At 37.5% G+C, this 15,634-nt stretch overlaps 1 protein-coding gene across 2 annotated transcripts in view; it reads left to right on the top strand.

The window, feature by feature from the left end:
- CNBP (CCHC-type zinc finger nucleic acid binding protein) overlaps positions 1 to 15,634 on the top strand; it is a 71,361-nt gene that overhangs the window by 570 nt on the left and 55,157 nt on the right. For both annotated transcript variants that reach the window (XM_021409327.1, XM_021409331.1), the window contains exon 2: positions 3,950 to 4,028. The gene's annotated coding sequence lies outside the window, so the exon portion shown is untranslated. The remainder of the gene's footprint in view (positions 1 to 3,949; positions 4,029 to 15,634) is intronic.

Raw genomic sequence — 15,634 nt, forward strand, 5'->3', positions numbered from 1 at the left:
GAGGGCACATTAACAGCAAGGGCAAAGGAAAAGCAGCACTGCTGGGCAGCCTCTCCTAAACACCAAATAAGAAAAGGACAACATAAAAAGGCTTCAGCTACTGATGCCCTCCAGGAAGAGGTGTGTAATTGCCATCCCCATTTCAGTCTGCTGTGAGGAACCCTAGAAAGCTGAAACAGAAATCTCCATGTCCTCAGAAAACCACAATTCAGTATGTGATTTATGAACATGAATCATACCTTTCAAATTCTCATAGAGTAGCCCATGTGTGTCACGTTTAAACTGAAAGAGTCCTCTGATGCACATGCAGTTTATGTGACTTCTAACAGGATTCACAACCAAACTGTTGGCCCAGGAGAAGCAGATAGATTCACAGCTGTGTGTACAGTGAATATTTGCATTGCTCAAGACTAAGCATGTCAGGGTAATGTTGTAGACAGATATTGGTAAAACGAGAGCCTTAAAATACAGTAATGTAAAGTGAATAAAAACATGACATGAGAAGCTTAAATCGTAAGATTTTAAACTTTCGTAAACAAAGGAGGATGAAGAATCATAGTTACAGATCAAATGACTTCAGTAGGGAAGATCTCAAGCTGAGTTTCAGATAGTTAATGTCATTTATAGTTTGTTGGGGTTTTTGTGTGTTTTTTTGTTTGTTTTTACTGATGCATTGTAGAACTTAAATTGCATACATTTTTATAACAGTAGAACGTCTTATCTGTGAGGTTCACAAAGCAGCATACTTGTTTTGCTGGAATGGAAACTAGCACAGTCTATTCTCATGAGTTGTTTTTGTTATTTTATTGAGAACAGACTCTTTTTATTTTATCCACATCCAACTAAACGTGGATGCTGTTGGGCTGGCAACATTGCATACTGTCACCATTCGGACACATACCTTTCCTCCACTCTAATCAGCATCTTTTCAGCCACATACTGAAACTAAGTCTTGGAAGCTTGTCTTTTCCTGTGTGAATAATTTCAAACTTTCTACAGACTCAGCACAAAGGACACCTCCTCCCAAAGGCTTCAGTCTTTGCCGCCATAGATTAAGCGCGCAGTGATCTCATTACTTCCCTGGAAAGCATGGATTCTGGAGCAGCCTGTGCTCTCCAAGAACTCAGTGGAAGTTGTTCAGACTGTGATGGGCTGTGTAGGGCTGTGAGTCTGCAGGTTCTAACCCCTGGGGATTTGCATTAGTAAACCTTATAGGTCGTCGTTTAGTTTGGTAATGTAGAATGGACTGTCCAACGCAAAGCTGGTATATGAGTATCTGTATTTAAATTCATGTTATTTATTTTCAGGGTCAAGCTAACCTAAATACTCTAAGATGGTTAACAGAAGAAACTTTGCATAACAGTTCAGTATGTGTTAGAGAATCAATTCATCTCTAATGCTTTACTCCACCTAGTAGGCACACATATGTCTGTGATTCCTGGATTGCCCTTGTATAAACATAACAATAAAAATATTTGACAGAAATGTCATTTGAAATAGATTTTAAATGCAAATTTGTGTGGAAACACTTCAAAGTAAAACTGAAACAGTTTTTCATTAAACATTACAGAAATAAATTATTTATTCTGAGTGCAGCTCTATAAACAGCAAGCAATGATCTTTGACTGAAAAAAAAAATCACTGATAGTCTTACATGAAGCGTATTTTTAAGATTTTCAACAAGCTGTCTACCAGTTTTCTATCCTCCATATGTTCTCTCTGCAATTTATGGTATTATAGATATCCAGTATCTCAGGCTTACTATATGTAGTGCAGCAGAAAATTTCAGCTCCAATTTCAATGCAGTGCAACTTGCTTCTAGGAAAATTCAGAGATCCTGCACTGCCCCATCCAGTTCTCTCAGACTCCTCTCTAGACAGGAGGTATTAAGTTGCTTTCGTGAATTTTTAGCTACTCATTTGCAGTACCTATTACCAAGACTTATCTTCTAACATGAAACGGAGCAGTGACATATGAGAATGCTGGTCAGAACTTTGGAACTTGAGAATTTAAACAAATGTGCTGGTTACAAAGCATTGTCCCTGCTGTGTGAGTTAGCCCAAGTCCATTGGCTCGCTTTATGTTACACACACCTTGGCTACCCCTTCGTTTGCAAATGGGGTACAAACTGACCCAAAAATAAATAAAACCAACCAACCCAAGCCCCCTCACCACTAGAGCAATTTGGTTTAAAAGGGACCTCCGCTAAGTTGTGTGTGATGTAGCTATATTTTATTAGGGAGTCATCACTGTAGCTATCTCCATCTCTAGTTAGAAGTAGATTTGAGAGAGGGCAGATTCTCAGCGTAAGGACTGAATGACATACCTTTGGTCAGAAATATAACGTAGGAGGCTGGAAAGAAGAGCGTAAGTCAAATGTATTAAGTCAATCAGTACACCATTGTGTACTGAGAATATCAAAGCAAGAAAATGGGGATGCTGAAGTGATCTGTGCCATCTGCACAGTGAGTAAATACTCAATTTGAATAAGCAGTATATGAGCTCCAAGAGGGGAAAAATAATTAAAAACTAATAAATACAAATGAAGGCTTTCATTTTTTTTGCTGCTTGAATAATCCCTCTTACTTCATAGACAACAAACACAGTAGTTTGATATATACATGTAGTCTATTTCTGAAACCTAACCAAGCTGGTTTATTGGGTTTATTTTGACGTTCTGAAGAACTCTAACAACAATAAGATCTACTCAGAGCTAGGTACTATAGTTTAAAAGTAACAACCATAAATAAATAGCTCCTTCCTGACAAATTTCAGGAATTTCAAATTTCAATTTTTTTTTTTCCCCAAATACCTGACACAGAGCTGCATAAATAGTCTGGTGTTTGACTTGGCATGACCTCAGGTTGCTTTCCTGCATATGGACAATTTGTTGTGTGCAGTATCTGAACTGCATTCTGTACTTAGTTTCTCTAGAACCTGGCCCTTTGTAGTGATGCACACAGGATGACAACAACATTTCGGCTTTATGTGAAGAATGATGGGTATTGAATCAGTAGCAGTGGAATAAGAAAAGAAAGATGGATGTGCATGCACACACGTGTCTGATTATTTCTGAGTGTGTGTATACATGTTCAAAACATAGTGAGGGATGATAGGCAACAGAACTAAAAATTTTAAGTTTCCCTTTATCTTCTCACAGATCATGTACGTTGTGATTCTTCAGAAAACAATTTTTTTTTATAGATTTGAAGAGGAACCTGTTCTTGTAGTCATACAGTTGTGTTGTGTACAGAAACACTGGCTTACATTATTTTTGACATCACACAGCATTTATCAAAGGTAGATTCTAAGAGACAAGAATCACAAGCAGTCTAGCCAGCCCATCTGACAGCTCACGAGCTGCTCTCCAGCACTGTTATTCCCAGATAAAGCCAAACTAATTATAATATAGATGTTAAGTTATAAATGCCTGACATCATTCAAGAATTTGATGTATTTCTGCTTAGCAGGAAGACAAAAATCTGTTTCAGTCCATGCACATATGTTCATGTACTAAGAGAAGTAGATCCTTCATTTACTGAATATATATATATATTTTTAAGTATTTGGCTTTCAGCATAAATCTTTATCCTTTGTGTTTCAAGTTCATCTTAAACATTCAGATAAGCAAAGATAGGTGATCAAAGGCATACATTAGCTTTGGCAAGTACACCCGCTTTAGCCACCCTTTGATACTTGGTACATCAGCGTAATATATAGCAGATTGTGCTTAGAAGGACATGACAGATGTGCTTACACCATAATTTGAAATTTTCATTGTTCTATTTCTGAAGTTATGACAACAGTGAAGGATTCTTAAGTTGACTGAGCTGTGTTGGTAACGGAGCTGTGAAGTATAAAGCATGGTGGTACACAGTACTTCAGGTCTAGACTAAAACGTGTTGGTGAAGGTTCCGGTGTGTGCTGATGGGCCACATCTCTGTTACAGGTATCAACATCAGTATTCTTGCCAGCAGCAGAACGCACTGCTAGACCACAGCATGTGAAGCTCCATTGGACAATCCAGTGTATGTATGCTAGTTCAAAAAAGTGTTTGCATGATTAATTTACTGTCTAGATCATAAGTGTGAGGGATGTTTTCATCAGGTGTTTGATGTAATTTGTTAATTTTTGGTTGCTTTTGTTACAGATTAGTTTCTCTTAGACTCATCTATAGTGATCACGTTGATTATATGCATCAGAACATACTTTTCCTCCAATGGAAAAGTCAAATTACTTTTAAAGCTGCTAGTACAAGGTGACGTTCATTTTGGTCGTATTTTTGTAAGGCTTTTTTTGTTGTTGTTTCTTTTTGCAAGATAAAAAACAATGCTATGAACAAAACAACTAAATTACTTGAACAGTAATTAGCAAAGACATCAGGTGAAAGGAATGCAAACATACAAGTCTACTGCTATGCCTCAATCCAAAACTGAGCTATGCTGCGTTAGTAGATTTGTTAAATCTTTCAGCAGTTGCTGAGAAATGAGTATCAACATGTCTGGTCATACCTGAGTATTTTTAATACTTTCAAGATGGATATCTAATACTCAGATGTTGTCAGATCTAGTTATTCAGCCTTTCCTTTACTTCAGATTTTCCTAGTAGAGACAAGCTTTGTATTAGCAACAAAACAGGTTAAATGCAGAAGAAAGGCTTACATAAATGGAACAGTGACATAAGAGCTTAAGTATTTGCTGAAACATTACTGCTGAGACATCAGTTCTATTCAGTTGTAGGGCTGGATAAGAAAAGAAGCAAAATTTTTGTAGAGGAAAGGTATGTATTGCTAACATCTTTGTGAGTTCAGGTACTCTGATTGTGTGCTCAGACACTAGCTTTCAGACAGGAGATCAAAGAAGGCCTCCCCCCACCACACCCTCCATATATTTTACAGCTGAAGAGAAGTACAGGAACAGCAAATTCATGTCACCAGTACATAATATATATATAATTCCAATCTGGGGGTTGATGATTTCAACATATCACAGTTTTAATTTGTCTATATACACCACACCAGTACTTTAATCCGTAATGGAATATTAGTTATGGTATTTCAGGGCCATGGGTGCTTCACATTGGTTCTGACAGAGTAATTGAAAGTAAAGTTAAATCTTTCCTGAGGCAAGTAGTGTGAAACTCAAAAGCAGTATTGCTATCTGAGGAGAATCAATGCTGAGACATCTCCCCAGGACACTCTTGTCAGATAGGTATCTTTTAAGACTCTCTTTTCAAAATAAACTAAGGTAGATTTCTCCCCCTCTCTTGTGAAGGCTGTGAAGTTAATAAGAAAGATTGTGACCGAAGTTATCTTACACTGATGCATGCAGATCACATGACGCCAAAGCATCTTGTTCTTGCTTGACCTAGCCACACTCTGGTTAATGCTCTGGCTTCTTGTAGCTTTCAGAAGCAGGCTTCAAAATTAGCTATTTAACTAAATATTTGAGTGAAACTTTCAGTGCAAAACAACAAGGTTATTTCCCCAAGTAATGGGTTTTGGTTTACTGAGTTTAAAGTGAGATCATGCTCTTAGCTGGCAAAAACACAGCAAAGTTATTTGCTTTTTTTTTTTTTTTGCTAGGTTCAATTTAATGTTTGATGACATGTAGTCAACTAAGTCCATTGTTAAATGCGTTTGTGTCTATCAGCACAGTTTTGTTTGAAATAGGCAATGCGTATTTTTATAAGCCAGTTTTCAGATTATTTGAAATAGATAAGATTTAGTAAAATTTAATAAATTCCATATTAGTAAATTGCATAAAAGAAAAATCAGCCCTTCCAGATGTACCTGGCATTCTGATTTGCTTCTTGATTCTCTCCAAGGTGGGTCATTACTTCTAAATGTACAAATACTTGCCAAGCCTTAGCGTAATTATGTTTTCATTTGTACACAGCTTAGATCAGACTAGAGTATTTAAACGTTATCACTGTAAGGCTGTGGCATCATGCACTGCAGGAAATACCAAAATCAACATGGTGAAATTTGGTATTACCATATATCCTAAGTCCTCTAGTAGTCACAGTAATACTGAGTAGTTAAGCATTATCAAAGGAAACTAAGTTACAGGTGTCATACAGGTGTATTAGCCTGTATTTTATACTTAAAGCACGAGATTTAAGAAGCTTAATGGGGATGACAGCTACTTACACATTTGAAAAACAGTGAAAAGTCACATCTAAGTGAACAAAGGGAAGAACAAGCCTATTCAAGAATAATTTCAATCTCTGGAGCAATCACAGGAAATCAAGGAAATCTTTGCGAATGAGTAGGAAATAGAATCTGTTCTCATATTTGACAATACATTTCATGTTAAATAGTACATCATAGATTTGTTTCATTTAATATAGGCCGTTCAATTCACTTGAGTATGGGACTTAAACATGTGGAAAATGCTACTTTCTCTTAGGCATAGAAAATAGACTCAAGCGATTAAGAAACTTCTGGTCATTTTTCCTGGTAGCTTTCTGCTGCTTGTTTTTGTAGGAAGTTAAGAATTCTCTGAGGAAAGCGCCAAGATGTTTGTGTGGCTTTATGAGTAATGGAAAGAATTTACAACAAAATACGCTACTGCTGAGTTGTGATACAGAACAATAAATAATAAAATAGTTAAGAAATAAGGACAGCTGAGATTCCTGTTCTGTAAAATAGCTTTTCCTTGAGGAATGTGGAACTCGTATAGAACAACTTATATGAAACATCTGAGAGGGCACTTGCCAAGGAAGCCTTTGCTTGGAATTTGACGAAAAGCCAAGATGTTTTAATTACCTTTACTTTGTAGTTGAACTTCTTGGTAAGAAAGTGCTCCTTGAAAAAAAGCGCTGCTGTGCTTTAGAATGGGATTACCCTGAGTAAATTCAATTGTTCTGCTGGGCCAGAAACCTAAGCAGCCTTTCAAAGAGCACACTGAAAGTAATGTTTTACAAAAAAGACTTGGTAAGGAAATAAAAGCCTAGGTAGCCAAAGTTAAGCAAAATTTTAAATACGTGGGTAGGTTACTAAAATAGATGTTTTCTTACAGAAACAGGTAGTTTACCCATGGAATACTGCATTTCTCATTCAAGGGAATGAAAGAATAGCAGCTTCAAGAAGGCTTTTGTCACAGAAGGACAGAAGATAGAGTTATTCTTTCATAGTAACATAGTACAGAGAAAAACTTTCAAGGCAGTAAGCAATAGAAGTGCTGTTCTTACATAGCACTGCTTACTACAAGGCATAACACCGTTGGTCTTCATTAGCATTTTAGAATAAGTGAATATCGTTACGAATGCCATTATGAATGCCAGTATGTCATACTTAACCAGCTGTTGGTATGCTGTACATATGCTAATGTTCCTGAAAGCAGCTATCTTCAAACAGTCTGAACTGCTTTATTTTTAAGTTTAACCTGAACTTGTTACTCCGATTTCCCACTGATAATACAAGAGTAAACAAATAGCAAAAAGAGTGCTGTTATCACGGAGCCTTAATTGCTCTCTGCTTTTGTACTTAGTTCTTTCTTCCCCTGCCTGCACAATTGCCATCAGTTCTGAAGTTGTTGCATCACTTGTGTGGCATTAGATCTATGCCACCCAGTTTGCTTTCCCAGCAAAAATGCCAACTGCATTTATCTATTTTTATTTATAGAAGGCTGCAGTGGGCCTTTTGATTCATAGAGCAGTCTAAAAATTAAAGTTTGGCAAGTTATTCTAATTGGAACTAGACACTGTCAAACAGATTGAACTGAATTGATCTTTTTATTTAATTGGAGAGCTTCACTTATTGACTTAATTGCTTGGCACAGGTTTTCACTTTCAGCATAAGCAGTCTGAATACTGACCAGTATAACAATCACAGATGTGCCCAAAGCAAATCACAGGTCTGATAATGTGGACAGCACTTAACCTTTTTGTCTGATGTTAAAGCTTTACATTGAATCAGAACATTTGGGCTACATTCCCTTAATGTCATAGGGAGAGAGCGGGGATATTCTCAATTTTGTTAATTTCTCAGTACAGGTTTGTCCTCTGTAAAGAAGTAGGAGCACTGCTATGCTTTATGGCTTAGGTGCAATTTCACAATACATTTAACACAGTCTGATTATAGACTATTCCCAAAAGAACAGTTCGTCCCCCCTCCTTTTCAGCCCATCTGCATGTTTCCTGTCCTCTCTCTCTCATACTGGATTTAGCAGTCATAAGTCCACATGGTGAGTCAGATTTTTATGTTTTCATGACTAATCCCACAGTCCCAGGACTTCCTGATCGATGCAAGGAAAGGAGCAGAAAGGCCCAGCTCGTGGATGGTGTGTACAGAGCCTGGAATCTCCCCACTTAACAACAGCCTACACGTCCAATTATTTGGTTTGTGAAACTGCAGTCTAAGTAGTTAGAAACTCAGGATCACAGGATGAGTATCTTTTTGCATATGCAAAGTATATCTCAGAGCCCATACCTTCTCATTCATCTGTTTATCGCGCTGATAAAAGAAGTGATATTATATACAATCACAGCTGAAGTTATGAAAAATATACAGACTAATTTAACAAGTTCCGTTTGCTATAATTTATTTACCTCTTACTCTGCAGGTTCAGCTTGAAAAAGAAAAAGCAGAACTTCAAAAAGTTGAAAAAAAAAATAATTGGAGAGAATATAAAGGTAAAATAAATTGCTGATAAACAGAGCTTTAAAGACAGGACAAATGCAGAAATCGAAAAAAAAAACAGTATTAAATTCTGAAATAGTAGATTAAGTCTTTTGCAAATGAAATACTCTGGGAAAATAAAACCTGCATCATACACTAACAGCAAGGGTTTTCTTGTTCAGCTCTTGTCAACTAGATAACGAGATGTGGGGTTATTGTGAATAGCTCCCAAAAGTGCCAGCTCAGTGCTCAGCAATGGCTAAGACAACAGAAGGTGTTAGGAATTTAGGATGAGAGCTGAGAACAACAAAAAAAATAGGAAAGGAAAACTTATTTAATGGTATAAATCAAGGGTGTACCCACATTTTCTCTACAGTATGTGTGCAAGTCTGTAAGTTTCCAGAATGCATCTCATAAAATTGAAAGAGGAACAGAAGAGGGCAAAAAGAATTGTTAGAGATACAGAACAGCTTCCACAAGAGAAGCAACTAAATAGATTAGGACCTTCCAGTTGGAAAAGTAAAGTTATTTTTTATTAGACAGGTACCTGCCACATGTCCATTTATTAAAATCTTTCCTTATCCCCTACAAGATAATTAGCAATTAGGCAAATGCAGAAAGTAGATACTCTGGTATGCATTTGTAGGCATTCCCTATCCTAGGCTCTGAATCCATGGCTAGATTATTAGGAAGACTGCTAGAAACAAACCAAAGAAACAAACAAAAGTATTTTTCCCTTATTGTGACCTCCCAAGCAATCAAGGTGAGATTTTCTAGAAGTGAAGGCTGATTTTCCATACATTTGAAAATGTCTTCTGGAGTTTTTATGCTTTCTGTGAGTTATCTTTTGCAGTTTGTGCCTGATTTACTATAATTTTATATTTAAAATACCAGAGCCAATGGCTTTTAAATTGTCATTTAGAAATAACTGACTCCTTTTGACTAAGGACTTCTTGCATCTGATAGCACTTTCTCTTCAGCTGATTCTCCTTTAGGTTTGCAGGAAAAAATCCTTCCTGGTATTTTTGTTTGTTTTGTTTTTTAAAAAGTCAGTAGGCTACATTGAGTCTCTAGAACTGTATCTTTAAAATCTAAGACCTGCAAGCAATTTACTGTTTTAGATGTGACTTCAAAATGAAAACTGAGTGCACATTGTGTCAGTGAGAGGTGCCCTTAACAAAACTGAGGAGCAAAAGCTGACAGTCTGTTGTTTTGACCTCCAAGCGATGTTGCTTTGCTAGGAGAAGTCTGTTTGCCAGAATATTCAATTGTGTTACTCTGATGACTTGAGTGGAGTTTTGGAACAGGAGATAGTTCCACTGACCTCTTTTTCCAAGAGGATCTAACTAGTCTATCAATCCTTATAATTTGGCCTTTACAAGAAGGCTTTCATTCACCTGACTAATAATTAGTAAAATATGTAGGGACAGCACAGCTCATGATTCAGGAGGTGGCCTCTAACCTGAAGAATCTAAGTTAGTGTTCCAAAAGTCATGCTGCCTGAAATGCTTTTTGCAGGTAAGATAGGTGTATTTTCAGTGCTAAGCAACATACCCTACAATGGTCAAAGATCTAGCTCTGACTCAGTATAAGACAAAGGATATTCAGAAGACAGGTTTGAGAAACCTCATTATCACAACACATCCATCCACTTGCAAACCTTGTAGGAAAGTTAGCTTTATGTATGACCGATAAATAATAAAGTAATATAGTATAATGCCAATAAATCTAATGTAGGAACAACTATCATCACTTCTTGGCAACAGAAGTTCCACCATACAGCCTGTTACAGCTACATGAGATATGCTAGGAGTCAAACAGCATTGAAATATCCCTATACATCGAGATTTCACTTTTGTTTCATCACAGTACATGCCACAGTGAGTCAACTAAATGATTCTAGAAGTAACTTACAAAGGAAGTGCCTTCTATTCTTATCACAGTAGGACAACAGAGACACGTGAACTCAGTCATCAGGTTTCAGTTTAGATGCATCTCTAAAAAATTAAAATATAAATCTTAACGTCTAGTGTATGTAGCAATTACATGTAGTATGATAGAATTCAACAGCAGATTCCCACCAAACAGGGATACACAGCTGTTCTGAAATTAATTTCTACTTTTAAAAAATGCAACCGTATTAAATAGATTTCCTTTTCATTAAGAAAAAAAACCACACACCTTGATTTGGGTGGAGAAAACAAAGATTGTTTATTATCAGTTTTCCATTTCCATTTTTTAAATGGCAGCATCTCAGTGAAATAATTTCAAGCCATTTTCATCCCTTAAAAAGAAGTAAAATGAGGAACTCTGCAGTCAAAAGAAATGCAGAAGTTCACAAATAAATTAACATTCACTGTTAAAAATTTATCATAGGGATTCTAGGAACTAAGTGATACGACCATAGGCTACAAAAATAGCTACAGGAGTCACATGGAATGATGTAATGGTAACTTGGAATAAAACCTTGCTTTTTTGAATATAATAATTGAATTATATTCAGTGAAACTCTAGGAAAAACATGAACCAGCAAAAAAGATAGTCCTAGTGCAGTGTATCAGGTCAAGGACAATGTTCATCTGTATGCATTCACTGTTTACATCAGTATCCCATAGTAGACAAATTTGATACTAACCTTGGCATATGAGTGCAAAGCACTGCACAGAAGTAATGGGTAAGACCTTCATTTCTGGAAATGTTACTCTGTATTAAAGGCATCCTCGTACAGCCACTTAATTTCTTCTGCCCAAGGACAGAAGCAGATACAGGAATTTAAAGTACTCCATTATGAGGCTCATGATTTGTCATGTATGGAGGATTTTTGATCTGTTGCTTTGCTACTCTATGTTCTTTTAAAGAAGCATGCATAGGAAATCTGAGATGCAGCAAAGGGCAGTGCTTTGCATTTCAATTTTGCCAGCCTGCACTCCCCCTCCTATATTAATAGGCTTCAGGATAAAGTTTTCCAAAGTCTGAAATATTTTGGAAACTTCATTCAGAAGCATAATCCTAAAACATTACTAGACTAGCCAGAAAGAGAAAATGAAACAACTTTCAATATTTCTATTAACATATATTTGAAAACACACAGACTGCAGTGCTGAGCTGTAAATGGTTAAAAAATAAATAAAAGACGGTATGCAATGTGCTAATATGCTAATGGAAGCAAGAGCTTCATTCCATATGCCCTAGTACATGAGATCATTGGCCAAGTGGCTGGATATTTCAAACCACATGAGAAGCACTGCTCTTTCCAGCTTGGAATACGGCCACATACAATTTTAGAATCTCCTTTAAAAGAAAGGAAAACAAAAAAAATAAGTGGTCCTGCTACAAGTTGCACATGACTTGTTAGATCCATCTTTTAGAACTGGTCTTGAATTTCAACTAGCCAAAAAGTATATTTGTTACCTTTCTACCACATCGTAACGCAGTTCAGCAGCAGACTCTTTTGGCTTTGAATACTGTCATAGCTCCTGGTTGTTAAGGATACTCTTACTATTCAGCTCCATTAATTCCAGTTCACTTTTATTCTAGACTGTTTGAATATTTTCAAGTGTAATGTTTTGTACTATTTAATTCTCTTCATAGAGCAAGGCATTAACAAGCAAGTGATGTGGCTATCAGGTAAAACGTGGAATAAAAATACACACCATAATATCATAGAAAGTTTAAGATTATAATGAGCAACAACTGCAGGGGCACTGGTTTTAAAGCAGAGATGGGCTCAACTTGTGGCTCTGCCAGAAACTAGCGAAGTCATTTAGGTGAGTAATTGGAATGGGCTTAGGCAGATGTTAAGCGCTCTGCTGGTCCTGAGAGTAACACAAGAGATTCTCCCAAGAATCCCAGGATGACTTTGTTAGTGAAAGTACACATATGGAAAAATTGTCAAGTATCAAGGCAGTAACAGGGAATATCTATGGTTAGCCACACCTATAGCTGCTGCCTCTTCAACAAACAAACCCAAAACAAACAAACAAGAAGCCCACAACCATTGAAACAAAACCATGAAGTTATACCATGAGACAAAAAAAAAATCCTGTTTAAAGATTAGATCTGTGCCATGGAGGAGAGGAGTAGGGGGAAGCGTTCATTGGTTGTTTCTACTCCTTCAGCTATCCCCAAAAGATAAGAGGATAGTACACATCATTTCATTGCCACCATTCTCAAATTTATTTGACCCCAAATTCAAGAGCTCTTTCTCACACTCACATTTCAGTCTCCTTGCTAGCAGGGAGTTAGTTCCACTTCCTGAACTGGCCTTACCTACTGCTAGAAGCACCAGCAGTAGTAGAAGTGCTGCTTCTAGCAGTACAGCAAGGAAAGCAGATTTTCAGAAGAGTTGTCCTGATGGGAGGCTGCAATCCACAGTAGGGCTAAAATTTCTCATATCCTCATAAGAGTGATACCAGTCCTCACCTAATTTGCTTGATTCAAGGAAGTCACAGGGCTTGGCAACACTGAACTAGGGACTGAGGTGGAAACCTCAGCCCAAGTAACACAGATGTGCAAAACTCTCAGCAAAGCTACATCTAGAACGCTGTAGAAGGGCCATTTCCAGTGCAGCTGTAAGCACAGCACTCCTAAGCGCCAATTACCTATTGCACTTCTGCAGGCTGCTAACGTCCTGCATGCTTATAAGGTGACACGTTGTCCCAAAAATATGCTTCGGCTATGCCTAAGGCAGTACCAACAGGTTCAAAGCCTTAATGGAAGAGAGGCCATGTCACAAAGGCAATCTGAGAGGTCATCTCTGTGAGACATTAGAGAAAATTTTAGTCTTCGGTTTTCAGTCTTGTTTTATTCTTATTTTAAACTTCATTCCTCAATATGGAAAGATGAAGCAACAGATGATAAGCTTAGCAGACTCACGGATACTAGTGTAATGAGAATCAAGCTCCAATATTTTTGAATATATTTAGGAAATGCTTTGTTCAGTAAGGGTCTGTAGCTTTGATTATGATTGATTGATGCTTCAGTTTTCTGACCTTGGAAAGGAAACAGTCATGCTTCCCCTGTTCTTGAAGCACTTTCAACTGTTAGAGGCATCAGCATTGGCTATATGAAGGATATACCCATTCATAAGCTAAGTTCCTGCTACTATGAGAAGTAACTGGAATATTGACAAGAAAAACACCCAAAATAGCTGCTAACACTGGAAAGCTATGGAAAAAAAAAAAAAGAACTGCATTAGTGAGGAGTGAACAACTGGAAACCAAAGAAAAACAGATGTTTTGAACAGCATGAACAATTGAAGTGCATGCTAGACTAGAAAACAGAACTTTTTGCTACGTAAGTTTCCCTCCCCAGCCATGAGTCAGCTATACAAGTGTTCTCACTTGCTGTGTATGAGAGGCAGAACTTGCAGCTGAAACCAGGCAGGAGTAAACCTCACTGACATTCCTGTGCCAAGCGGACACGTGTGCCTGTGTTCACACGTAAGAGAAAGTCCCATCTGCAAATCATCTCTTTCTTCATCTGTCCGTGGGGAAAGAGGAGAGGAAAAAAGAAAAAGTCAACTCTATAATTGGTAGAGAAGCTTATCGTGGAAGGGTGCACTCTCTAAATGCATGTTATATGCATATTTTTTCTCACTGGAAAAACTAACTCAGATTTAAGGTTAATCTTTCATGCATTCTTACTGTTCATAGGATTTGTGCATTTGTTCTAAACACATCTACAAAATCTAGTATCTGTGAGGAGTTTCTGTAGACCACTTGCAACATGAAGAGTCTGCTCTTGCTGTCCAAATCATAATAATGTCAAAATTGAGTTATTCACTTCTTAGCATACTCAGATGATATTATAATACATGAACCTGACACTTGCATGGCTAGCAACAATGTTGACCTTATGGCCTGTGAAAGGAGGAGGAAAATCATTCAGCTCAAGTTGCAGTAGCTGGAGATGCTACATAGCTGCTATAAAATACTGTCAGAGGGTCTATATTGGTCCAAAATTGTAAATGTCTGAGAAGTACAAACATAAATGCCATCACAAATCAGCGAGTTCCATTAATAATAAAGCTGATTATCACTTTGTTTCCAAGCAGTCATGTAACATAGTTTTTTTTTCTTACTTTGACTCATGTAATCTTTAATGGGATGATCAATTAAATCAATTAAATACTGTTGAGATATTCCATATCAATGGGTTCTGGAGTTGGATTACAGACCTTTTTGGAAAGAGCATGCAGACTTTCAGTAGCAAGTTTAAAGTAAGATAAGTTGTTGCCACATAACTTTTAAAGTTCTCTGGCCAAATACAAGTTTTTGTTAGCAGTAAGGTCTGGTCTCCTGAAGCCAGCTGTATATCAGCAACTATGTTTAACCCTGAAATTCTGGTGCACATCAGAAGTGGTATAGCTCATCCATGAGACAGTCTGTTCCTCAGTCCAAACCGAAATTACAGTCCCTGACCAATTCCTTTGAACTGTGACAGTGGTGTTGCTAATTCTCGTGATTCTACTGCAAGTAGAATGGTTCTGTTCTGCATTCCAGCCAGACTTTTGGCAACCCAGCAGCTCAGCTCTCATCTCATTTCCGGCCCCATCTGTGGAAATTCTCTTTGACTATCTGATACTTCAATTTCCTGGATTAGAGCATCTAGGCCATTACTTCACAAGACAGATGGAGCCTTCTTTCTCTCCTTCAGGATCTAATGTGACTTTTTCCAGCTCAGGTTGAACAGGTATGGGAATGATTAATGCCATCCTCATAGGAGGAAAAGAAGCAGAAAATATCCGCAAGTCTGGTCCAGCACTGATCCCTTCTTCCTGTTCATTCCTGCAAACAATGAGCCAGTGGGGTTCTGCTCTCTCTCTCAGCTTGGAGGAGGACAGAAGAACAGTTGGAGTTTCCTCTATTAGTTCAGGTCTGAGAATAGAACTCCATTCTAGTAGCTGTCTCAAACTGTAGTAGGAGCAGGTGCACACTGCAATCCACAAGGAGTAGAAATGTAAATAAAAGCGTCAAAGCCATGATTAAATGAAAGCTGATTACTGTAAGT

The sequence above is a fragment of the Numida meleagris genome, chromosome 11, assembly GCF_002078875.1.
Source record: "Numida meleagris isolate 19003 breed g44 Domestic line chromosome 11, NumMel1.0, whole genome shotgun sequence".
Lineage (NCBI taxonomy): Eukaryota > Metazoa > Chordata > Aves > Galliformes > Numididae > Numida > Numida meleagris.